The 27,553-nt window shown below is 41.1% G+C and overlaps 1 long non-coding RNA gene across 1 annotated transcript in view; it reads left to right on the top strand.

The window, feature by feature from the left end:
• LOC132376816 (uncharacterized) overlaps positions 1–25,889 on the top strand; it is a 215,366-nt gene extending 189,477 nt beyond the window's left edge. The window contains exon 4 of the long non-coding RNA XR_009506436.1: positions 25,846–25,889. This is a non-coding gene — a long non-coding RNA (uncharacterized LOC132376816). The remainder of the gene's footprint in view (positions 1–25,845) is intronic.
• The last annotated feature ends 1,664 nt before the right edge of the window (positions 25,890–27,553 follow it).

Genomic DNA, 27,553 nt, shown 5'->3' with positions numbered 1-27,553 from the left:
AATCATACAAAATACCAAGATATTGGGAAGCATGAGTTTGGGAATGGGCCACCTTGCTCTGAGGCCTTCGTATTGCACAGTTATGGCACAAATTGTCTATCACTTTAGGCATTTCAGTCAGGCTTCTAAGTTGCAAACTGCAAAGATGGACTCTTGCAACAAGGAATTCATTGGAAGACTATTTGTAGCTAACAGAGTTGCCATGAGGCTCAGGAAATGAGCAGGAGAGCAAGGAGGTTCTATGTTCAGAATCACTGTATGAGTCATGCTACAGAATCATCTGTCAAGACCACCGCTGGCTGCCACCAAGCAAGAATTCTCTGCTGGCAACAGGTGTGGATCCAGGCAAGCACATCTTCCTGGTCATGCCTAGGTGCTGCCACACCTTAGCTGTTTGGAGAGCTGGCATAGTGAGTGTCTGGAGAGGCCAGATGAGGGACTCATGGGGCATAGGAAAGGGGCTGAGATGCTATGTAGCCAAGAAAATGACAAATGTCCGCTTCAATTACACATGTTTCTTGAGGACAGAGCCACAAAACACTCATACAATGGAAATGCCATTAACACCCAGTGGGAGGGAATTCAAGAAATATTAAGTGATCAGAATAGGGATGGTACTGAGTTTGCTGAGATTGTATTAAGTATTTCATAGATACATACCTAAGAAAGATCTATTTCAAGAACTCAAAGTACTTGGATAATAGGGCTCATGTTCTGTTTTGTGGATAATTAGAGAAAAAGTTACAGATCTGCCTCTGCCCTTAGCACGGGACTAGCAGAGTTTGCCGTGCTCCATCCCAACATCCATCTTGCAGCCTCCATGGCCCTTTTAAGAACCAGAAAGAGCAGAGCTGGTAGCTCCTCTCTGGTGTAAATTACAACCATCAGGATATGTCCTAAGGAGATTGTGGAGGCTGTGTACCACGGTGGCAGCATTGCTGATAACAGATACAAATGGGAATCAACTTAAAAGTCCAACAAAAGGGGATTTACTGAATCAATTATGTATGTCCATAAAATGGAATGCTACAAGGCTATTAAAAAGGTATTTAGATAAATATTTATTGACATCAGAAGATATTCATGATTTATTAATGAAGAAAAATACATTATGTAGCAGCATGTTTAACAATTAAAAAACCAGCATGTGTATACATGTGTGTATGCACATATGTACATTACTTTTTATATATATATAAATTTACTTTAAATAGATAAATTTATATTATAAAGATATATACAAAACTGTTAACAGTGTTTGACTCTGGGTAATGGGATAATGTTCAATTTTTATTTTCTTCTTGCACACCGAGTTTTCCTTTTCGTGTAGCACTTGGGCCTTTCCTTTGAGTATGGTTCTGTTAACTAGAATTCTGAGTCATTTTTCTTATGTAAACCAAACCATCTCCATTTTTCTTGTTTGGGTCCTTTTAGATTTTTACAATATTCTCAATCTTTAACAGTTGTTAAATCTATACCTAATTCCACAGTGACTTAAAAAAAAAAAAACTCACTGTGTCCTCTCAGTGCAATTTAGTTTTCATGGAAACAAACAACTCTGTTTTAGTTCTCTTATCTCATTGTTTTTATACATTTAAGCAAATTGCATACTTGTAATAGTAGGTACACTTGGTGTAGACAGTTTGGGCCTCTTGTTATCAGAACTGGTAGAAGTGGAGGTGTCCAGGAATACTGGGGAGTAGCCTGTTGACTGTAGGTATTCAGTATGTCCTGGCATTTGCCTGTGGGTTTCAGAGGGGGAATAGGGAATATTGGTTAATCTGGCCAGAGTTGGTTAAGTGAGGTTCCGTTGAAACGGCTTCTATTTCGTATATATTTTGCTTTCATCACATCTCCACTTCTGCTCACATCTTCCACTCTCCCCAGCTGACCTGACTCTGCTATTTGGAGAACTGATACTCTCACGCTTATTTTGAAAACACAAGGGCTTCTTCTCCCAGTGTATAGAGGACTTCATATCAGCCACTCTGTCTTTCCTCCTGAAGCTGGGCTTCCTTTGTCGTGTTCCTTGTTGAAACACAAAGCAGGGGCTTGTTCTGGTGGGCTCACACTTCCAGTTCTTAGGGTCCATGGCTCTTGATTCTACTGACTTTCTCTCAGCAGCCAGTGTATGGGACCGTGTGTTAGGGGCTGGGTGTAGCCATTCCTGCCCGGTCCCTGCTGCTATTTCATGGCCATATGCAGCCTCATTTTGCCTGTTATTCCTTTGGGTCTGGGTTTTCTCCACAGAGTACTACATAAAAGGCCTTCAGTAAATACTGAGAGAATATGGTATGTCTGGAATAATTTCCAGAGGGACCTGCAGTTCTACTGATAGATTGTGGAGCAGAATCCCTTTCTAAATGCTTTAATTACTTGTTTAGGCATTGCTTTCTTATTAATCCAGGCTACTTGGCACTTTATTTCTTTCTGCCAGCTGGGTTGCTGACTTCTTCAAAAATAGCACGGTGCTTACATTTTGTGGGCTAGTTTATGAGTCAGTTGGCAGCTGATCAGTACTCGTTCCTCACTGCCAAGATTAGCACATTTTCTTTGTTATCACCTGGATGTCCTGTTGAGTTGGATTACATGGGGCCTCATAAGCAGATTGTACTAGGAACTCTAGGAGGAGTAGATCTTGCATGAGAGAACATGTCTCGCGTTTGATGAATGGAAATCATGAATAAAATTCCTAAAATGCCGTCACCTGTATAATATTTAGAGATTGAATTATGAAAGTCCTTCACCCATTGGAATCCAGGGAATCAACCAAATAACTTCAGAGTTGCTGATTATTTAGAGTTGTATCATTTATACCTACTGTCTTCCCAGAACTGATTATTATTTCTTTTTCAAAGTTTTGGGTTAAGTAAATATTTTTTCCCATATAGGAAAATAATTTCAAGAGCAAGTTACCACATCTTATATTTTCTTTCCTTCTTTTCTGTAAAATTATGCAACCACAAATTCTGATTTACTGATAGCATAAAATTTGCACAAGTTTGGCCACATGAAATAGTCAGGGACTTAGTGATTTACAAATGTTCACCAGTTGATCAGGGCCTTGTCCTGCTGCTTCTTAAGAGCCAGGGGATATTTCCAGGTATGACCCCAAGAGATCCTAATATGTACTATCTGGGGTGTGACCTAGGAGTTTTTATTTTAAGATATTTATCATGTGATTCTGATGTGTGTTAAGTGGGAACACCCAACACTTCAGAAAACTGTCCTTTATCTACAGTCTCTTGTAAGGTGGACCCTAGGTCAGTAGTTCACAGATTTTAATGTGCATTGGAATCACTTGGGGAGCTTGTTCAGTATGAAGATTCACAGATCTCCTCCCTAGAGGGTCTGATTCGCTAGGAATATTGTAGGGCCAGGGACGCTCCACTTTAAAGGTGCAGCCCAGTGACCCTGATACAGGTGGTTTACAAGACCACAGTTTGGGAAACACATTGGTGGTGAGAAATGACAAAACTGAAGCCAGGTTTGTGTACTCTCGGAAGACATCTATGGAGGTTCACGTTTTATTTAGGATAACTCAATTAGGATTAAAATGCGGATGACAACGATAGGATTTATATCAAAAGGTTTTTAGAGAGGATTAAGTGAAGGAATGGAAGCACCATGCCTGGCACAGAGTAAATGTTCTATAACCCTGAGTTATTGCTGAACCCAGTACTTCACTTTTTATTGGTGTTCTTTGCTTGCTCGTTTTTGGTGAGCATTATTCAATTCATATTCATTTTTACTTTTTCTCTTCATTACCAACAGTGTTCTAGTTTCCTTTTTGAGATAATTTCTCACTATACACAAATTTATTGTTTGACATTATAGAGTTGCTGTGTAGTTGAAGATTAGAGAAATAAAACATAAATTGAAGTGGGGAAGCCAAGACGTCAGCTAGGTTTCCTCATCAGCTAAATAATTCCCTTTCATCCACTGGTCTTTTAGTGTCCACAAGTAAAAGAATCACCACAAGGATTGCTAAGGACTGTTAAATCCACAGATGACAGAGATTTGTATCATTATTTAGTTATAAACAGTGCTTTTTAAAAGAATCTGTTGAGTTACATAGAGATGACAATATATTTGCAGAATAGAACAAGTAAATGAGAATAATGTTAGGTACCACACTGAGCCAAGAACTTTTTGAGGCATTGCCTGATTCCCAATCTGCAGGTGATGTTCTTGTGAGAAAACTGAAAAAATTAGAGGTATGGTATTGTTCAGTTAGATGTATAGAGGGTAGAAGAACTTGAAAGATGGATGGCTAATGGATCAATGCAAGGCATCCTGCAGAAGTCTGCCTTAGACCAGGCCTGGCCAAGCTTTTCTCAATATAGATGATATGGTCACCATGTTTGAGCATGACACGGAACTGGGAGGACTGAGATGTATGTAAGATGATAGAACCTGGAACATCAGTGATCTTGGAAGGCTAGATCCAGAGTTGAATGTTAAAAAAATCACACTTGATAGCAATAAAGGTGAAGTCCTCTATTTAGATGATCAAAACCAACCAACCAACCAACCAGTCAACTAACCAATAAGTGATATGAATACGAAGTGTAGAGGAGTGACTTAACAGAAGTTCTTGACTCAGAGGTTTTAGTTCACTCATTCATTCAGCAACTTATTGACCACTTTCTATGTGCCAGATGCTTTTCTAGAGGTGTGCTCTCCAGTAAGGCAGCCACAAGCCACCTGTGCTATGAAGCACTTGAAATGTGGCTAGTCTGAATTGAGATGTTCTGTAAATATAAAATACATACAGTATTTCGCAGGCTTGATGTGAAGAAAGGAATGTGAAATATCTCATTAATAATTTTTTATATTATGTGTTGAAATGACATCTTGAATACATTTTGTAAAGTAAAATGATTATTGAAATAAATTTAACCTGTTTCTCTTTACTTTTTAAAATGTGACTACTAGGAAATTTAAAATTGTGTATGTGGCTCACATTATATTTCTATTGGCCAGTACTGCCCTAGTCACTGTGCATGTATCATTGAGTAAAACAAGGTCTCTGTCTACTTTTATTCATTCAGCAAACAATCATTGAGCACATACTTTGTGCCAGGCATCATTCTGTTAGGGCATATATTCCAAATGAGGAAGATGAATCATAAAAAAGTAACCAAATAAATAAACAAGATCTTTTCATGTAGAGTGAAATGCTGTGATGAACATACAACAGAGTCATGTAATAATGGTTGCGGGGGAGAGATAGGAGTTTCTACTGTGAGGTTGGGGAAGGTCTTACCGTAGCGGTGCCATTTTAGCTGAGACTTGAGTTATCAAGAAGGAACTAGACATAGGAAAACTGTCGGAGGGAACAGTTTATAGTCATAGGAAACACCAACTGCAAAGGCCCTGAGGCAGGAATACGCATGGCATGTTTGAGAAGCAGCAATAAGTCCTGTGTGGTAGGGGCTGAGTTGATAAGAGGAAGCAAGAGCCAAATAGTGGGGGCCTTGTAGGCTGTTGCAGGGACTTTGGCTTTTATTTTAAGGGCAAGGTGAAGTCATTGGAGGGTATAAAGCAGGTGAGTGACATGACTGATTGTAAATTTTGATGGCGTCATTCTGTTTAGAAGATGAATGAGAGTGAGCACAGGGAAACTGGTAATGTGGGCAAGAGGTAATGGTGACCTGGAGTAGGATGTTGATAGTGAAGTTGGAAAGAAGCCCCTGACTTGAGAGGTATGTCTGTTGAGCCTTATTGATGGATTGATGTGGTGTGTAGGGAATCAAGGAATTAGATGCAAACTTAGCATTCATCAGAGTGTGATGTCATGGCCAGAAACAAAGAAAAGCCACCCAACCCTGATAGTCAGTGTGATCTGAAGCTGCCCTGGTAGAATTTGGCATTTGCAGAGAAGTGTGAAGGCACCACTTTGTTCAGTGTCTGCTAAACCATGGGTAAAGATCAGACAAGAAGATGACTCAGGTTGTTCATTGCCAACATTGAGATTCTTGACTTCCTTGATGTGTATTTCCAAGGAATAAGTTCTCATTCATTCTAAGATCTTTATTCCACCAGCCTGCACTGGGGTAATGTGTGCTGTGGCATGTATGATGGTTATGAATGCAGGCTCCAAAGTTAGGTATATCTCAGTTCCAATCTCATCACCAGACACAGTTACTATATAACTTCTCTGGGCTTTGTGATCCTCATCTGTAAAATTGACCTGAACATTTTAGTTGCTATCTCAGAGAGATGCCGTGACTATTAAATGACATAATGCATGTAAAAGACTTAGCCCAAAGTCCGGCACACAATAGGTGCCCAGTAAATGCTATCGTTAAATATTTATTGAGTGTCTACTATGCTCCAGGCTTTGTGAAAAGTTCTTAGAGTTGTTGAACTGTAAGTGAATGTTATGGTTCTAGTGTAACCCCCTGCATTTACAGCTGAGGAGACTGAGCTCCCAAATGGTGATCTGACTGACCTAGACTGGATTTAGATCTCCTCTGTCCTGCAGATGATTGGGTTCAGGCTCTTGTTTGCCCATTCATTTCCTGGCCAACCTCTCCTCCAATCTTCTTCTCCTCTCTTCTCTCTATTCACTTCAACAACTATTTATTGAGCATTTACTATATCCCTGGAGCCAGTTAGATGTAGAGCAGTGGTTCTCAACTGGTTGGGGATTTTTGCCCCCCAGGGACATTTGTCAGTGTCTGGTGACATTTTTGGTTGTCACAACTGTCATCTAGTGGATTGAAGCCAAGGATGCTGCTAAACATCTTATAATGCACAGGAGGACAACCCCTCCTAACAGAGAGTTATTTGGCCCATGGTACTGAGGTTGGGAAACCCAGATGTAGAGGATATACAGATGAATGAAGTGTGTGTGTGTGTGTGTGTGTGTATATATTTGTGTGTGTATGTATATATATATATATTCCCCCCCCCCCTTGAAAAGGGATTCCTGCCCCAAGGCAGGGTTGGGTGGGTGGATGGGTGGGGAATACTCTTGATGCACTGTGATAAGTCCCTTCAGAACAGCAGTGTCCACCATGAACGCTTTCTGGATTTTGGGACCCTAACTGCTTTCCTTCAGACAGCACTTACAGAGAATCTACATGGGCAGAGTGATTATTAAATAAAATGGGGGGAGCCAAATGAAGGCACATTATATATCCCTTCCTGAGGGCTCAAACTGGGAGGAAGCTTCTGGCTTCTCAGGGTTCCTCCGTAAAGTCTCCCCTTTCCATTTTGGGCAATACCCCAAGTGAGCAAAACCAAGACAAACAGGGACAACATTGGCAATATATACATTCATTCATTTTAAAAGCAAAGCCTTCACCCCATTATTATAATTAATACTTATAGGAAATTTGGGAAAATATTTAAAAGGCATAAATAACCTCTGTTAACATTTTGCTTTTTTTCTATGCTTGTCTTTTCACTTTACACAGTGGGGATCATTCTGAATGAACAAACTTGTAGACTGCATTTAACGTGACAGTCTTTCATTGTGTACGTGTTACCTCTATGGACACATTTGTGCATAAAACTCTTCCTATATTTAGGGCTTTTTTGGATAAATTCTCAGAAGTTAAATTACTAATTTAGAAGTATAAGTAATTTTAAGGATTTGATATATATTGAAAATTTGCTTTCCATAAGAGATTATTCCAATTACATTCTTACTGACAGTGTATGGCATTGACCTCAAAAGTTAATCTTAAAAATAATGGGTTTGGGTAGTGTGATCCTAAGCTAGCCAATGGCAGGGATCAAGTCATATATTTCTTGGAATATATGGAGGGATATATATATATGTGTGTGTGTGTGTGTATATATATTTATGACATAGTAGTAAATGCTTAATAAAATTCTCGTTGATTTAACTTGCAGTATTGGGCAGTATTGAGTTCAGTGTTCACAGTGCATTTTTTATGGAAGATTTAAATATCTCAGTTTTATCACGTTGCAAATGCACTATTTTGCATTCACAGTATGAAATCCTTACTGTATTTTGAACTATTTCCATGACTGCAGCATTTCATAAACATGTACCGTAGTGTTAGTGTTTGTGACATCACCATGGTTTGTGCAGCTATTTTACTCTGCTCTAGAGAAATGTGGATGAGAGTTTTATCTTTATTTCTTTTCCTTTCCTTTCTTCTTTTTTAAATTTAAAAACTGCCACGCAAAAAGCCATTCCTCAAGGAATGGAATACAAATTTGCCTTTCCCTGCTACAAGTTGGAACACACAAATATTATGGCAATGAAAAAGTGTGCAGTTCTAATTTTATGGTAGAATCTCTGTGTCTGCAGTATCAGAGAAGGCACTTCCTTGAAGTGAGTACAGGAGTATGTTTTCACAACTTAGCAATAAACTGAATTTCTTTAAAGGAGCTTTTATTTTTCCCTACTGCTTCAATTATAAAATTGGAGATATAGACTCATAAAAAGGGGGAAAAAATCAATGATAGACTGAGTTGAAATATTTGACAAGGGAGTAATTTAAGACTGGTCCAACAGAGGCCATAGACTGTTTACAGGAGAATAAATGTAAATGATTAATAACATATAAAAAGTTCAACTTCACTAATAAAGAAATGCAAATTGAAATGAGATACCATTTCTGCTTATCAAATTGGCAAAAATAGATATTCTTCAGTGTTGATAAGGATACAGTGAAATACATTTGCAGACATCACTGAAATGTAAATTGGCATAAGCATTATAGAAATCAATTTAGCAAAATGTATTAAGAACTTAAAAAGAATTCACATCCTTTTTGACTCAGTTATTTCCCTTTTATAAATACAAAGTAAGTTATTCAGAAATTTGTACTAATATGTATGTCCAAATATGTTCAGTGCATTGTTATTTATAATAGTCAAATATTAAAAAGAATTTAAATATTCAACAGTAGGAAATTGATTAATTACACTATGGTGTATATACCTTCCTAACCGAGATTATGTGCGGTTCAAAAACTAACAGCATTGCACCAACCCAGACATGATGAATAAGAATCATTTAAGTGCCCCAGTACCTTCTGAGGGTGGAAGTGAATCACCTGTAGGTTTAGAAAGCTCACACGTGATTCTCATTTAAAACCAAATTTGAGAACGATGGATATATAATGTGATGCTACTGTTAAACCTGCCAGCTTCTCTACCATCTTCCACAGCACATGTTAATTTATTGAATTACTTTTTGCCTTACATTGAACAGTTGTACCAAAAAAAACCCACATAACATTTGCAATAGGGAGATCACTTTCTAGATTATCCCTAAAAGCTGGGATATCATCATTTCCTCTGAGAACGGTGCCTGGCATATGAAGCTCGATGGATATTGTTGAAGGAATGAGAAGGTGGGCAACGGTTCCTATGGCTTCCATGTCTGTACTCTAACAGTCTGTTTCTATACTACTTATTGTTAGATGAGACATTTTTTTTAGGTTCCCCAAATCCGAGTTGTACTGGGTTAGTCATTTGTTTTTAGGTATGATTTTTGTTTTTAAGATTTTTTTGATGTGGACCATTTTTAAAGTCTTTACTGAACTTGTTACAATATTGCTTCTCTTTTTATGTTTTGGTTTTTTGGCTGTGAGATATGTGGGATGGAACCCAGGCCCCCTGCTTTGGAAGGCAAAGACTTAACCCCTGGACTGCTAGGGAAGTTCCTTTAGGTATGATCTTGATTATATCCATCAGGATCCTGGCAAGAAATAAGTAGCAACCTCAAACTAGGAATTTACAAAGTGGATCACAAAGGTGTAAGCAGAGTTACAGGAAACCAGCCAGAGGGAGTGCAGCACATTGGGAAGTAACAGTGGGGAGTGGTTGCCACTCGGGGGTCTAAGGGGCAAGAGAAGAGCAGTATGGGACAGGACGGCAGCTCCAGGAAGAGGGCTGGCTGATGGGAGCAGTAGCACAGCAGAGTATCTCAGCCAACCCAGGGCACCTGCAGGAAGGAGTGGCGGGAACAGACATTGGCTTTCACTCTCGGCCTCCTCCTGGTGTTTTCCATGGGCCCAAACCAGCTGAAAGCCAGAGGGCCAGGGAGCCCTTGGTGTAGCCAATATATGTCAGCCTCTTGGCGCACAGAGGTGAGTGGGGAAGGGTGGAAAAGGTGTCAGGAGTCGCAGGGGAAGGTACCCAGCACAGGGATAGACCTGTGATAGATAACGTGGAAGCAGTTCTTGCTTTCTAGTCTTCCTACCTTCAACCCCATTGGCTTGGTGGATGAATCAGGTTCTGGCAGCTTCTTTGTCTTAGTCTTAGAATCATAGCACAGACCACGGAGAAGAGAGCAAGCAGCGTTTTTTTCCCCCATGACTTGCTTGTCAAAGCATTAAGGTTTTAGGTGGATAATATCTATAAGAGACAGGAGTTACAAACCGTTTTGTGTAAGGAAAACCACATACAGAGCTTTCACTTGCCAATGGATGTGTTCTGCTGAAAGCTCCAATTGGATGTGGTTGTCTTTTTTGGCCTTTTATGCCCAGAGACACATTCTCTGGGCACAAAGCACATAAGCAGCAGGCACTAAGAATGTAGAGCACCGTTTCCTCCTCCCTGGAACACTGCCTTTAGGAATGCAGCACATAGATCCAAGACCGTCTGGTTCCTGCTTTTTGGACATAACACTCATGTGTCTTGTGGGTGGATAGTATAGTTGTGCCCAGAGTCTGTCTCCTTTTTTCAGTAATATTAGAGGTTTTGTGTGAGGAAAAGCCAGGAGAAGACCAGGAGGGTCTTTAACTACATAATAAAGAGTAAAGAAGCCGAAATAGTTGTTTCATGTGCAGGAGCTAGATTCACCCACGGCAGCAGGAACTACGTGGGGATAACTAGGGTCTTTTAAGGATCACAGTGTGATGCAATAACTCTTTCAAGCAAGTGGGGGCACCACTGAAGCTAACGGTAGTCTGGGATCCTGACCCAGTCTTACGTGTGTCTCAGGGGAGCAACTTAATTCCTGGGCTGTACATAGTAGCTTGGAATGTGCATAAAAAAGCTACAAGAAGATTCAAATGGAGTGGTACTTGAACTCTGCCTTACAGCCATGTGGGGAGTAGTCCATTGGCATGGAGCAAGAGTGTCAAAGTAAATAGCAGAATGGAGGTCATTTTTACATATTTTATTTCCAGCGCATCTTACACTTTAGATGAGTAATGCCCTCTGTGAACTTCTGCAGATGGAATCAAAACTGTTTAATGAACAAGTGACTTTTAGTGCTTTATTTTCATCTAGAGCTTCATTTGAAACAGATCATCATTAGCTTTATTGTTTTAATTGTATTGAAATTCCTTATTGTAACCTATTGCTTTATAGCATTAGTCCATTAACCTGGGTGCCACAGAGCATAGTTTTAGAGCCTGTATTTATGTCTAGACTAATTGCATGGATGCTTTCAGTATAGAATGAGGTATTTTTCAGATCACCACAGGAAAAATAATCTGAACCCCCTTCCAAAATTCAGGGTTTGGAATAATAAGAACCAACACACAACAAAACAAAACAAAACCCCCCTGCACATCATTCTGAATTTTCCTTGCTTTGAAATACCTAGTGCTCTATCAACAAGGAATTGCAGAATAGTAATTCTCACAGTATGTGATGCTGCCACATGTTTTTCATTTGGAAGTACTGTGGGAAGCGCTGGACTCTGGGCTCCCCAATCAAAACCAGGTGGCTAATGGTTACAAACTGGAGGACCATGAGGAAATCTGTGCCTTAGAGCATCCAGGCTGCTGGCTGCGGGCTCAGAAGCTCAAACAAACAAGAATGACCAAGGCCCAGCTCCCTGTGGGGACCTCCATTAATAACCCAGAAGGTGGCACAGCTGTTAACGCCCTGTTGACCTGAAGCATTTCTTCCTGGAGTGGGAAAGTGACTGATGGGGACTCCAGCATGTTGTGATCACACAGGGTGTTTTCACTTCTGCTGGAGGAAGGAACATTGAAGTTGGAATTGGGCCCTTTGTTACCTCCCAGATGCTCAGCAGCAGGGGTGTTTATAATGCCCATCAACCAGGCTTTCCGTTGCACCTGTTGGGGGGACCAGCTGCAGAAAGCAGGTGTATCTGGGGACTGAAAGGACGGGTGACTGTGGAGAATGCTGAGGGCTGCCAGATGTATTCCACGTAAACACCGGGCCAGCAGCTGGGGGGACAGAAAAGATGTGGATTTAATTAAAAGTGATGTGCAAATTTGATTATTAATTTCAACCCACTGTGTGAATGTAATATATACACATGCACACACACATATATATAAAATATGTATTTCAGAACAAATCAATGGAATGTGTTGATGTAAGCATGAGATTCACTTTTCACCAATTCCATGCACAGTATGTTTTATTCATTGGTCCACACATTGTTCATTACATTTCCATGTCCATTAAAAATATTTTTCCCAGGCAGGAAGCTAATATTCCAGTTTTATTTTTGAATGCCTTGCAATCCTAAGAACACACAGTTGTCAACTTAAAATAGAGAACCTGAATCAGGCAGCCTCTGAAGCCTGCATTTATGTCTGGAGTAGTTATATGGAACAATCAGTGTATGATGGACAACTTAGATCACAATTGTTTGTGCTGTGGATGGTGGACTCTCATGAGATTGGACCAATCCCTTCGTTTCTTATGTGCCCCCTACACCAGGAGCCGAGAGACAGCAGTGCTCTGTGAGAAGGTGAAGCTCAAGGGGGTGTTGATGCCGCTTTCCTGGATTCTGTGTGCTCCGCATAAGATGCGTAAGAAGCCCAAGGAGAACTTTGTGTGGCTGGCTTTGCAATGCAGGTGTGTGGAGGGTCTTCTCATTTAGCAATCTGAAAGTATGGGGCTTTGCTCACCACTCAAGAGAGCTGGAGGTGAGAATGCTCTCTACCTTGGGAACAACACCCTTTTTGGTTTTGAGCAGCGCTTTAAACTGGCACTGGCCAACGAAGATAGTGGCAAAGCCTTGGCGTCAGAGCTGAGGATAAAATCAGAGGTCCTGAGACTACTGTCTCTAGGGGCCTTCAGGGGACTCTCCCGCTTGACTTGGAGTGCCACATTCTCCGTATTCTTTTTTTTTTTTTTAATTTTTTAATTTATTATTTTATTATTTTTATTTTTGGCTGTGTTGGGTCCTCGTTTCTGTGTGAGGGCTTTCTCCAGTTGCGGCGAGTGGGGGCCACTCTTCATTGCGGTGCGTGGGCCTCTCACTATCGCGGCCTCTCTTGTTGTGGCTCACGGGCTCCAGACGTGCAGGCTCAGTAGTTGTGGCTCACGGGCCTAGTTGCTCCGCGGCATGTGGGATCTTCCCAGACCAGGGCTCGAACCCGTGTCCCCTGCATTGGCAGGCAGATTCTCAACCACTGTGCCACCAGAGAAGCCCATCTCCGTATTCTTTTAGAATATTGGTTCTTATCTGAGAGCCCCTTGAAACTGTAGGCAAAATGTTGTGTATGTGTGAATATGTGCAGTTTTCTTAGTGGTGGTTAGTATGTTGTTTTCTTCAGATTCTCGAAGCTCCCAAAGCTTAAGACCTAAGGAGAATAGTGTTTCTTTCTTTCTTTTTTATGGCCATGCTGTGAGGCTTGCGGGATAGTAGTTCCCTGACCAGGGATTGAACTGGGGACCCCTGCAGTGGAAGTGTGGAGTCCTAACCACTGGACTGCCAGGGAATTCCTAGAGAACAATGTTTCTTAGGTGAGCTTTTGTCTTTAACAGCATCTTACTTCTCTTGAGGAAATTTATTCATAACAAGAAATAATAATGAAAGTAACAATAATAATAGTTAACACTTATGGCATTCAGTACATTCCAGGCACTGTGCTGAGAACTCTATATATGTTAGTTCATTTAATAAGGTGTCTATAATTGTCAAAAACAAAACAGAGTATTGGGCAATAATGAATAATTACAGACATATTGAATAAAGATATACAAGGGCTTCCCTGCTCTGGTCTTGAATGCCAGTCCTTTCCAATATTTATTTAACTCAGTGCATTAGTTTTCTTTGCTGGATAACAAATTAGCACAAACTTAGTGGCTTTAAAAAAGATGCCCACTTATTTCACAGTTTCCATAGGCCAGGAGTCCAGGTAAGCCTTCTCTAGATTATCAAGGCTTCCTAAGCTATAATACAGGTGTCAGCTGGGGCTGTGGTCTATTCTGAGGCTTGACTGGGGAAAGATGTACTTACATGCTCCCTCTGATTGTTGGCATAAATCATCTCCCCTTTTTCTTGCTGGCTGTTGGCTGGAGGTACTGCTCAGCTACTAAAGGCTGCCTACTATATGACCCTCTCATAATAAGGCAGTTTACTTCTTCAGAGCCAGCAAGGGAGCCTCTCTCTCATGTCTGCTAAGATAAAGTCGTATAGGTAACAGCATGATCATGGGAGTTAACAGCCTGTGACATATAATGTATCCTAATCAAGGGAGTGACAGCCTGTCACTTGTGATATTCTTTTGGTTAGAAGCAAGTCACAGGTTCCCTCCAAACTCAAGGAGAGAGGACTATACAAGGATGTGACTCATTGGGGGTCATAACCAGCACTATGTGCTGGCACAGTATAAGCTAGTTGTTTGAAATATATGTATCAGGGAGCATCATTTTCCATTTCAGCTTCTTGCTTCCAGTCTACAGGGAGCACTGTCTGCTTCCCAGATGTGCTTTGCATGCCCATGTCGCTGAGCCTTTGCTCTCAGCTGTGCTCCCAGCTTGCAGTGCCCTCCCATGTCCTCTCCATCTGTTACAGTCATTGTCAGACTAAAAGGCTCAGCTCCAATACTGTGGCTTTCCCGAAACCTTCCCCATCCTTCCATCACTGTGGGTGGCATAGGAGCATATAGTTGTACCTTTCCTATAGCAGGCATTTAATTCTGGATTGCATTATAGTTACTGGTGTAAATATCTATCTAGCTCAGAAAAGGAATCACATCTTATGTATTATATATACATTTAAAAAAATTTTTTGCCAGAGCCCATTATTTTTGTTGAATAAAAGCCCAGTGTTTGTTGAATAAATTTCCCCGCCAAAATTGACCCAGCTTTTAAATTTCTCCCTTTTTTAAGGAATGAAAATAATCAACAGTCCATCATTGGTATTGGTTTGGGTTTCTTCTTTTAAAATGGGGACAGAAAACTTGCCTTAAGCTCTTTCCTTTTCTCTCTACCCCAAATGAACTATAGCAAGTACCCCTGCAGGATCCACTCAGGGCCTAGTTAGCCCAGCTTGAAAAGATTGAAAGGTGAAAGCTACTGAACAACCCAGTTTGACAGTATTCTGCTTCTTAGCGAGGTTGTATGCCCCACTTGCCCTGCATTTCCTTCCTGCCATTTTGATGCCTAAAGCAGAACTTCCTGCTGACCAGTCACTCCTGGTCCTGCTGAAAAAGCATCCGTACTATGTGGCCGACTGCCTCCCAGCCATTGAAAGGGGTTTCTGGTGGGGCCTGTCATCCCAGGGGCAGTTTAGTTGCTATTGTTCAGATGTGAACCATTGCATTTTATTCTCCCGAATTACTGACTAGATGTTAGAATTGTTGCCCTCCATTTCTTTAGCTCAGTGTACGGTGATAAACAACCTCTTCACACAACCAGTTTAAGTAACTACTGTCCATTTTTGGAGTGCTGTTAGCACAACATCAATAAAATATAATCCAAGTGGTGTTCTCTGATACAATCTTGGATTTCTGTCTCCTTACCCTGAGGCTGATTACCTCCTGGAACAAGGTTAAGAAAAAAAAAAAAATTAAAAAGCAGAGGAAAGGGAAATTCAGGTAAAGCAGCAAGAAATATTCCTGACATTGGACTCTGTAAAGGCAAAGAGTCTGGCATTGATTTCTTACGTTTAATATGACAGTAAAGTGAGCCAGATATTGCAGAGCTGGAAAAGAGAAAAATTCCACGTTAGCAGAATGGGCCTTTGTGGGTAATGTGGGTGTGATAGAGTTATTGTGCATTGCGGGAAGGGTTGCTGGCCGTCCTTGGAGTTGCTTTGTCTCCCCGCCTCCCTCAGTGCACCTGCAGTCCCTTTCTGAATCTTCCAGGAATACAAGAAACATCATATCTTAACAGTCATTCCTACAAGGCAACATCAGCCAGACTTAGAATTTGCAATTCGTCCAGTAACCAATGCTTTGATGAGGTGGCTCCAGGGAGATGGGTCATGCTGCAAGAGAACTCAGGACAGAGCTGGTCCTAATAGGAGCCTGGCCGCTTGGCCATGCAAGACAGTGGTGTCTAATGATAGTGATGGCTGCTTCGTCATTTAGGACGCTTTCAGAGCACGTGGGATTGCAACCACGTTTCAAGCTGGGTGTGACAATGGAAAACCAAAGCAACATGTAAGCTATGAAGTTATGGCCTGTTCAGTGTCAGGGAGCAGGTGGGGATGGAGATTTCCTCTAGACATCCTGCTTGCACAGAACTTTTTAAAGCTATTGGGGTTGTATTCAGAGAAAACAGTAACGGAGAACTGGGTTGTTTTAGGGGGGAAATATCCCTAACTTTATGTAAGGAATTACCATGAGTTTTAATAGTTAATTATCATTTAAACATTTTCGTAAGATCTGTGTTTCTGTCTGTTTCCATTGGCAGTGGCTGTGAATACCCAGTTAAATGGGGAGGGTCTTAGGATTTGAATAGACTGAGACAAAGTGCTGCTTTCTGATGCTTATATCTGTGGGCTTCACCATCCTCCAGTCAACCCTCCAAACATTTATAGGATACCCAGTACACACAGGTGCTGGGATAGACCTCTTTTCCCAGAAGGACCTCTACTCTCTCCATCTGTCCCTGAATAAAACTTCACCCCATCTCCACCTCTGAAGTGTCAGCTGTAGTAACTCACAGATGACAGCAAGAATGTCCCGATACTTGCAAGTTATGGCTCATAGTGGGGATACTAATAGTTTTGAAGAGTAAATGCAGTAATAGCTATAAAGTCCTTAGTTACTTTTATTACTGTTACTATTTTTTAAAATCATTATGGATAATGGGCCAACTCCCTTCATGGGTCTGACATTAACCTGTATCTTTCACACCTTCTCATTTGCTTCCTATACAGTGAGGTTGCTTTTTTTCTAGTACAATAATGAGTCATTGGATATTTTTTCTGTTTGATTAAAAATTTTTTTAAATAAAAATAAAATTTTTTCCACTATACTGGGTTATTGAAATGACTTGGCCCAAAAGTTTGAGGCTAAATATGTATTTATGCCCTATTAGTGAGAAGACAGTGTTATTCTAGAAATAAATGAGTCTGGTAGTGTTAGGGCAGTGGTGATTTTGCCCCCCAGGAGACATTTGGCAGTGTCTGGAGACGTCTTTGGTTCTCATTACTTGGGGGAGGGTCCTCCTGGCATGTAGCAGGTAGAGTCATAGATGCTGCTAAACGTTCTGCAATGCACAAGACAGTCTCTGTGTTAGTTTTTTAATACAAAGGCTGCCAATACAAGGGCTGTTTCTTGTCATAACAAATCACCACAAATTTAATGGCAAACTTTATTATCACAACATAGATTTATTATCTTATAGCAGCGGTCCCCAACCTTTTTGGCACCAGGGACCGGTTTTGTGGAAGACAGTTTTTCCACAGACAGGGGCGGGGATGATTCAAGCTCATTACATTTATTGTGTACTTTGTTTCTATTATTATTACATTGTAAGATATAATGAAATAATTATACAACTCACGATAATGCAGAATCAGTGGGAGCCCTGAGTTTGTTTTCACTTGCCACTCACTGATAGGGTTTTGATACGAGTCTGCAAGCAATTGATTTATTAATGTCTCTGTGCAGTCAAACCTCTCTGCTAATGATAATCTGTATCTGCAGCCACTCCCCAGTGCTAGCGTCACTGCCTCAGCTCCACCTCAGATCATCAGGCATTAGATTCTCATAAGGAGCGTACAACCTAGATCCCTCGCATGCACAGCACACAGTAGGGTTCGCTGCTGATCGGACAGGTGGTGGAGCTCAGGCGGTAATGCAGGCGATGGGGAGCGGCTGTAAATACAGATGAAGCTCTGCTTGCTCGCCCTGCCGCTCACCTCATGCTGTGTGGCCTAGTTCCTAACAGGCCATGGACCAGTACCGGTCCATGGCCGGGAGTTGGGGACCCCTGTCTTATAGTTCTATAGGTCAGAGGTCTTCCATATGGTTCCCAGGGTTCAAATCAAGGTGTCAGCAGGATTCCATTCCTTTCTGGATGCTCTAGGGGAGAATTCACTCTTTTGCCTTTTTCAACTTCTAGATGTTGTCTGCATCTCTTGGCTTGTGGCCCCTTCCTCTGTAATCAAAGCCAACAATGGCAGGTCAAGTCCCTTTCAACTTTCAAATCTCTCCTGCCTCTTCCATCATCACATCTCTCTGGACCAACTGTTTTGCCTCCCTCTTTAACTTTTAAGGGCTCCCGTGATTACATTGGACCCACACAGATAATCTAAGGTAATATCCTCATTTTAAGGTCCATTGATTAGCAAATGTAATTTTATCTGTAAACCTTAATTTCCTTTTGCCATGTAATGTAACAATTCACAGGTTCCAGGGATTAGGACGTGAACATGTTTAAAAGACCATTATTCTGCTTACCACAGCTCCTAGAACAAAAAATTATCTGATCCCAGACATGAGTAGTGCTGAGGTTGAGAAAGTCTATCCTAGAGAAAGCTTCCAAGTGCTGGAAGACGGTGCTTCATTCAGTGTGGGTAAAGAAAAAGATAAGCTACTTTTAAACTGACTCACCTGAAGTGTTAACATCACAGTACATTTAACAATTTGCACAATTTGCATTAAAAGGCACTGCTGGGTGAGATTGCTCGTCCATTGCTGGCCAAAATATGATGATAACTTGGTCCACCCGGCGAGGAAGTGAAAATCTTCCTATTAAATAAATGAAGCGGCAGCTTCTGGTAACAAACATATGAAACGGAATATTCATCTTTTCTTCAATGGGAATAACACATGACAAAAGTGAGGCTTTCTTCACACTGTTTGTTTATAGAAAATTCATCTCCACCGAGGCCTTATGTTAAATTTGCTCTCTGATGTTAGCATTTCCAGGATGCACAGGGCCACTGGAGTATGTTCTTATGATCTTACCATTTATTTACCTTGATACAAAACTCCAATTACTGTCAGAGATGCTTCTTGTTAAATATGGTAAGATCTCCAGCTTCTGAGAGTGTGAATATGTATTTGATTCTCTGGGGCCAGGCTCAGATGCAAGTTATGGAATCAGAGTTCTGGGGACCTGGGTGCAAATTAATTAAATATCTAAAGATAACAGTGGAGGAAATTTGGGCTTTAGAGAAAAGGCTGGAATTTAGGGAGAGAGGATTATATGTCAAGAGATTGTGAGGCTGGTTTTTCTTACACTGAAGCTTTCTCTCCTGGCCTTGCATGGGGTGTGTGTGTGTGTGTGTGTGTGTGTGTGTGTGTATACGTACATACACTCATGCAAACATATGCTTGCTCCTTCACTGTGAGCATTACTGTGCTTTTGTGTTGCTTTCTAGTAGCTTTCGACACCTATAGCAACTCTTTTGGATTATCTGAAATCAGGAATCTGAATCTAACACATAGCTTCCAATGGCATTGCGGGAGACAACTCTCCATATAAAATGTTAGAATTCTCCTGATTATTCAGACTGTCATATTTAGTTACCAACTTTTCTGGGGATAATCCAACTCTGTTTTATTCATGGGCTATTCTAAAAATACAATCAAAGGACACCTACTGGCTACAAGCGACTTTGCTCATGTCTAATAGGGCTGCAAAGAATGGTTTGAATTTAGTGCAGATGGGGGAAAATATATGCTGTCATCAAGAACCTATCACGCTTTTAACTTATAAAATATCTTGACTGGAATCTCGCCAGAGTGAGTCTGAGGTGGGCGCTTTAGTAAGGATGAATGTATTGGGTCAGATAAAGTAAGGACCAAAGCAGACCTTAACTAGACTGTAAATTGAACAGAATAGGCTACTATTATTTTTGGCTTGCTGAATAGAAAAATGTTACTCTGCTCATCTCTTCTTCCATTTTTTGAGTTGCAATAAGGCTCCACTTTAGGGTTCTGTATATATATATTTTATTTCTGGGGCCCACAGAGGCCTACTTTGGGGAAGCACTGAAGTTCTGTGGTTCTGAATGTGGAAAATAAATGATTGCATCATTGTTGTTGCTGGGATGGGGAATTTTCCAGGGAAACATTTCCATTCCTTCATTGAAATCTGCTCTGTGCTTAGGCCTAGGAGAATGATCATTTCCTAGGTATAAAGCACATGCCTGCAGCAGCTCAGTTATACTTTATAACCCCAGAGCATATCAACAATTTGATTTGGAAAGCCAGCTTAGTTCCTCCTTTGCTTTCCATCTTATTGGCTGCATAAGTTGTTTTGCCATTTTTCTCTGGTATGGAGAAGACGAAAGCAATGCAGTTTTAGTCATGAGAGGTAATACGTTTTCAGGCTTCTCTGAAGAAATTACCTTTCGTATGATAGTAATTAACACAGAGGGATTGTGATATGTCAAAACCCTAAAGACATTCCAAGACTCAAATGCAAAGTGGCAGGAAAGACTTCCCAAAAAGGAGGAAACAAGGTGTGGCATTGTGTGGTTGCTTTGGACGTGAGTGCCATTAGAGATCCCTGGAGGGCTTGCTAAAACACAGATCACTGGACCCCACTCCCAGAGTCTCTGATCTAGTCTTTCTGGGGCAAAGCCCTAGAATTTGCATTTCTAACACATTTCCAGGGGCTACTGCTGCTGGTGGTCCGAGGTCACACTTTGAGAACCAGTGCCTGGGAGTAGGCGTGGACCTAATGACTTTGAACCTGGTGTCCACTATTCCCAAGTCCTAGGTCTTGGTCCTAGAACCTCCTGAATCAGAATTTGCATTTTAACAAGATCCTCAGGTCATTTGTTTGCACATTAAATTCGAGAAGCACTGATTCAATCTTACTGCTCCTCATTTTCCTAATCTGTAAAATGGGAATAATACTTATTTCCCAGGCTGTTGTGAAGTGCAATGTGTATCATGGGCTTAGCTGTAGTGCCTGGTACAAAGTATGCCCTCAGCAAATGTTACCAGTTATAAGTATTAAGCCAATTTGGAATAAAAAAGCAAGTAATTTCTTTCCTTACAGCAACTTGGTTTTTAAAGGTCAAAATTGTATGTTTCTACTTAAAGTTTTTTGATTCTGTGTGTTTCTCCTTTCCTTGGAGATACAAACATTAAGTGACAGTAGTAGATTTGAGGACAAATGGGTTTACTATTTTAACTCATTCCCATCATATATACCTTGACTAAAGTATCTTCAGTTATCTTAAGGGGGTGTGGGGGAAGTTCTAAAAGCAAAATCAGTATTAAATGAAAATATATGTATATCTAGTACTTTATAAAGGGCTGTGGAAGAAGCACTTAAAATTAGCCAGACTTCAGTAGGGCGTGGACACCGAAGAAAGTTGGAAATTGGCCTTGGACTTTTCCCTCTTCTTTCTCCTACCTTTCTTTATTCGATCCTTTCCAATTCAATTCTGTAATTATTTTCAGAATTGTGTGAAATTATTTTGCCCCAGTATGACTCAGAAAAGGTTGGTGTGCCTTAAAAAGTCTTCTTTGCAATGAAGCATTTCAGTGTTTCCTGACTCTTGAGGACCTGTTCCTCAGGGTGGACCTCTGAATCCCTCTTCCCCGCACCCCTTTTGCTCCTAGGATCTGGCTATAAATAGCAGAAGCACTAGGCAGTTTGGAGTTGTGAGTGTCACCCCTGGCTTTGTAATTTGTGGGCCTGGTGTCTGGCCTGGGACCAGCATTATGTACCTTGGACAGATCTATACTATATCCCCGTTTCCTCATCTTTAAATGGAAATCCTTATATTTTTCCTGCCTGTATCTCCATGTTGTATTGAGGAGCAAATTAAGATGCCTCAAATATCAACAACACTGTTTTTATCATTGTTACTGGGGCAAATCCCTGAAATGCAAGAGTAGAGCTGGCCTTAGAGAGCATCAGGGTGCCCTCGTGTCAGAAGTCTGCTCCCCAGACTCAGATTGGTGAGGTTTTATTAAAAGTGGTCATAAAGACATTGGCCCATAAAGGCTAAGCATATACACTCTTGAGGAAGCCCTGGGCTCTGTTTCTAATTTATTCATTTTAGGGGCTGGCAACCTCCTTTCAACGTCCTGCAGGTGAAACAATGCTGGGAGAAGCCCGAGGCAATGACAGCTGTCGTCAACCTTGTAGTGAGTGGAAGCTGATTGCTTCACTGGATGAACAAGTGACTTTGTCCTCATCTCCCCTGTGGTGGAACTTCTGCTACATGCTAAGCCCTGGCTGCATGCTGAGTGCCCTAGAGGTTTTCACAGAGGGAGGGGAGATTGTGAAGGGCTAAAGGAAGATAACATGACTTGCATTTAGCAAGTCTATGGCCTGGGTCTCAGGGAAGACCATCCCTTTCTGTCCAGTCTCTCCTACAGCCTTGGCTCCTTAAAGGATTTTACCAGGAAGCTCTTAGATGCCTGTTTAGATAGACAGGTGAACTAACAAACAAAAAACATTTGATTGCAAATCCCGCTAGTAAGTTTTTCCTCTTAGGGAGAAATTCAGGCTGTTGACTGTAAAGAATGTGGTCCTAGGCTTGACTCCTGGTAAGTTCCCATCTTTGAACTTTCTCCCCTTGGCTTAGTCTACCTTTTGGGATAGGAAGCCAGATTTTCTTCTTCCTTGCATCCTCTAAGTCCTTGAGGCTCCCTTGCTCCATCGCTGATTTAATGTCTCAGTGTAAACTTCAACTTTACCATCTGTGACTTTAACATCTGTTCCAACCCCCTGTGCTACAGATGCTGGAAAACAAAAAAACTGATTGAGAAAACTTCCCTGGAGCTCAGTTTCTGGGTACTGTATTGGGTCTGCCCATGTGCAAGGCTAGCTTTCAGAGCTGAGTGGACCGGAGTGGGAGGCAGGGCATGAGGCATCCACTTTGCTGCTGCACATCAGGCTGGAGACTGCCATGTTCCACGCTCACCAGCTTGCCGTGACGGCCCTCTCCACTGTGGCAGGGCCTTGGAACTTATTCCTGCAAGCCCTCCATAGGTCTTTGAAGCCCACTAATGCCTGGCAATAAATCACTCTACGCTGAAACCAGCTAGAGTGGTTTCTGTTGGCTGCAGCTGAATCCTAACTGATATAGTGACTGGGCATCTGCCATTCTCCCTGATATGACTCCCCAGCTTTCACGTGTTGTTCTTGGCCAGCCTGACTGTCTGGCCACCAGAGTGGCTGCACCTGTTATCCCAGTCCAACACGGGTCTTTTCCTCCCCTCACTCCCAGGCACGTTCTTTGGTGTGAACTCTGCCGCAGCCACAGCCAGTCAAGGTCTGTTCCGTGGCTTGAGCAATCAAAAAATGCTGCTCAGTTGAAATTGCTTAAACATTGTATGTAGAAGGATGAGATACATATGAGTTTACATAGCTTCATGGCCTATTCTTATTCTGATGTTTCAAATGCGTTCGCTTGCTGGAAGCTGATCAGAAATTCTCCACACCTTCTGTCCTATTGAGTATCCCAGCCTTTCCAGACATCTGGAATTTTTCACTCATTCATTTGCCATATTTAAGAGACTTATGTTTTTAAAGTGAATGAGAAGGGCACTTTTCATTTCAAAAATTTCTCTATGCAGTTTTCTAGGTGTTATCAAATAGTGTCCTTCAGGGAATCCTTTTAGAAGAGTTGGACATATGTGCTGAAGATAAGAAACCTTTGTGAAGAAAATGCAGACATTTTAGGAGTCAGGAATATCAAGGGACATCCAGAGTCACACTGAAGTCCCTGACTTGAACTTGGGAGTTGTGGATTTTTCACATGGGTTCTGTGCCATTGTACCATTGGTCTTCCCTAAGTGCATCTCGAAGCAGCTGAACTTATTCTTCACTCACTGAAATGGTCAGAAGCCAGGAAGTACTTGAAGTTACTGAGACTTCCTGCTACCTGCAATAGGGAAATGGCATGAGAGGCCAAATGGCTTTTATTTTTGAGGTGAGATGGATGTGTGGATAATCACATACAGTCTTTCCCTCTCCATCACTAAACCTGTATGCATGATAGAAAATATCTCAAAAGAATTCGTGTGTCTTTCCAAGCCTGAGTGGTGGAAGAGAGTGCCTAGTGATGTGTCTTGGGTAGAGAAGGTGTCTTATATGTGACCAGCACACACACACTCACCACTCACTCACTCTTAAGAATTTTTCCTTTCAAAGCACAATTAGTCTCTGCCTTTGAGCACAGTCCATTCCTGGAAACTCTATCATAAAGCAGTCATATTTTCCCATAAGAACGATGTCATAATTGGGCATTGCATTCCTGATCAAGGACTTGCCATTAAATAAACTATAGATGTGACAAAAATATGTCCTGAAAGCAAAGATGCGACAGCTCTAAGCCTCTGTAATAATTCTAAAGAATAAAATTCTGCTCTGTCATATAAATGGGCTCAAATATACTGTACACATTGATTATATAAGAAATCTCAATGAACTATAAAGTCCATATAATAACATAAAAAGTACAAATCTAGTGCATCATAAATTTGACCTAAAACTAATAGTCTAGCTATAATAAACATTAAACGTTTAATTAAGAATCATTTTTCTTGCCTTTTGGAAGTTAGGACATTTTAGTATACGATTTGAATGGCTCAGTTTTCTCAAAAAGAGCTAACCGTATGCCTTCTATTATTTCCTTGAAACTTCCCAGTAGTAAGTAGAGGTCTTTCAGAAAGCATCCCAGTGACTTTGACACAGTAGCCCACAGGAACACTGTTGCCACTAGACAGAATGTTTCAAACCACTAAATGGGAAATAGATATTATAAAGCAGTGGTCCCCAACCTTTTTGGAATCAGGGTCTGGTTTCGTGGAAGACAGTTTTTCCACTCAGGGGGGCTTGCGGCGGGGGTGGGGGGGTTCAGGTGGTAATGCCAGCGATGGGGAGCGGCAGATGAAGCTTCACTGGCTTGCCCGCTGCTCGCCTCCTGCTGTGCGACCCGGTTCCTGACAGACTGCTGACTGCTGCTACTGGTCTGCAGCCCAGGGGTTGGGGACCCCTGTTATAAAGAATGATACAGGTTTGTTCTGTGGAATGCTGAATGGGTGAATGGTGTGTTGGAGAGGTGAGGGCTGAGAACTGTGTCCATATGCATAGTTCTGAGCCTTGAGCTTGCTGTAAACTCTACTGTGCCCACTTAATAACATATTCCATGTTTATCCAATGCTCTAGTGCTTAGTGACTTAGAAAGAATACCTGTACCTTCAGTAACTGTATGGCACTCGTTCGCTTCCCTTTAGAATATCAAGTTCAAGAGACTTCAAAGCTCTGCCACTATTTTCTTTTCTTTCTTAAAGCAAAATTTTAAAAGTTAGTAAAAATAGCCCTTTAGCTCATTTCTCTTAAATATAGCCTTTGAGTATATGCTATAGGAATACTGTGCTTTTTAGTTCATTGCTTCTAGTGCCTGGCACATGATTGGTGCTCAATAAATATTTGTACAAAAGAAAGAAAGCAAGAGAAAGAAAGAAAGAATAATGAGTTGCTCACGTAAGAGGTTTAGCTACCTCAGGGCTCCTGGGACAAACCTTAGAGTTGCTTACAGAGGAGATGCCTTGAGGAGTTCAGGAAAATTGGGCTCGCAGGAATGGTTCAGAATAGTCCATCCAGCAAAAGAATAACTGGCCAGTTCCAGTTCAGCAAGATGAAGACACAGGAAATCAGATCAGTGGAATCTAGAGCAGGGCACTTTAAGAATCAATATGATTCAGGGGATCAGGCAAGTACTCATCTGCCTCTTTTCTTATGTATTCTTTCCAGGTCATCTCGTCCGCCCCACTTCACCTCATCCATTTCAACTTCTACCTGCAATCCAGTGGCTCCTAAACCTGTCTTTGCAGCTCAGTCTCTTATCTCAGCCCCAGGTACTTATATCTGGATATCTACTGGACTCATCTATTTGTCCTAAAGGCACCTCAAGTTTACCTTATTTAACACTAAATGAATTATCCTTTCTCATCCCAAACTTTAGTATCTTTCTATTTTTACTTTCTTGGTGAGAGACTAAAACCTTCTTCATTCATTGGGCTTTCTTAAGCAAAAGTGAGGGAAAAGTATGTTTGAACAAATTTGAATTCTTTTCATTGCTACCATCCTGTCTTAGTTTTCAGGTGAAAAGAATTCATCACCCAGAGTCTTGGCGAGCAGGTCCCATTGTGTTGGTCTGTGTGCTGGAAGCAATTTCCTAAGAGCTCTGCTTATTGAAAATCATACACTTTTGGAAAAAGCCATTTACAGTGTGTATCAGTGATGCTTTCAACACATTTTGAGAGTAGACTTTATGGTGTCAGAATGGATTAGCTCTAAGGAGGGTGGCTGCAGGAAGGTTTAGGAAGAGCCTAGAACTGCGCAGTTTCCCAGGATACAGAACCCTCAGTGCTAAAACCAGGACAGTTGCAGGTAAACTGGAACAGTTGGTTACCTCGAAAAGGGAGGTTTTCAATGTGTAATAACAGGAAGCAAGTCAGTGAAAGTTATGAGTAGAAAATCTGTGGTTGGCATCAAATCTTTTTGGCCATATCAACACATATGACAATACTGTCTTTACATTAACTTGTTTAGACTGTGAGGATCAGTGGATTTGTAGTGCAGTGGTTTTCATTGATACAGATTTGTGGAAGTATTTACTGTTGAATCCATGAGCTACTTGCTACTATTCAAACATTTAATACAGACAAGTATTATAAATCTGTGAACAGTTGTTTGTCTGTATTTAAATAATGATCCATAAAAACCTGTTACAGAGGGAGCAGCATATATTCAGCCAATGTGTTGTGTAAGCATTGGTTTGACCAAGTGTGAGAATGCAAAGGGATATTTGAAATATTAATATTCCAAAGACATATTGAAGCAAATATTCCATTTACTACAATGGGCATGCTTAATTACTGAAGAATAGTTGGCTTTTATCGTCAATTGGCTTATAGCTACGTTACTGGTAACAAGTCATAAATTTTAATGTATCACCTTTCAAGACTACAAGGGACAATACTTTAAGGTAAAGAGAATATGTAAGAATTTATACAGCATGGCAGTTTTGTTGTACTTGTTATTAATAAATTAGCAAGAAAGGGGTAGCAAAAGGATGAATTGCTGGAATTCATTAAATTGAGAGTAACTCTCTTTGTGCGTGAGCCAGTTATTTCTAAGGGCACTCAGAGGAGGCAGTACCATCCAAAGTGAAGATATCATAAAAATGGGGGAAAAAATCACTAGTGGGACATCATAGCAGTGGGCGTTGTCTAGGTATTTTAATCCTAGTTAAAGAGTAAATGAAAATGAACTTGAGCAATTTCAGAAAGCTTACTTTGTATCTTAGTGGGTAAGTGTGGAGACAGATTGCCTGGGTTTCATCCCTTATGGGGCCTTGTGCAAGTTAGCTACCTGTTTCAAGCCTTGATTTTTTTCCATCTGTAAAACTAGAATGAAAGGAGTTACCTCTTGAGCTTGATAAGTTGAAGACAGTGAA

Source organism: Balaenoptera ricei, chromosome 13 (genome assembly GCF_028023285.1).
Source record: "Balaenoptera ricei isolate mBalRic1 chromosome 13, mBalRic1.hap2, whole genome shotgun sequence".
NCBI classification, from domain to species: domain Eukaryota; kingdom Metazoa; phylum Chordata; class Mammalia; order Artiodactyla; family Balaenopteridae; genus Balaenoptera; species Balaenoptera ricei.
Note: the sequence above shows the minus strand (reverse complement) of the source record. Positions and strands in the feature narration are given on the sequence as shown.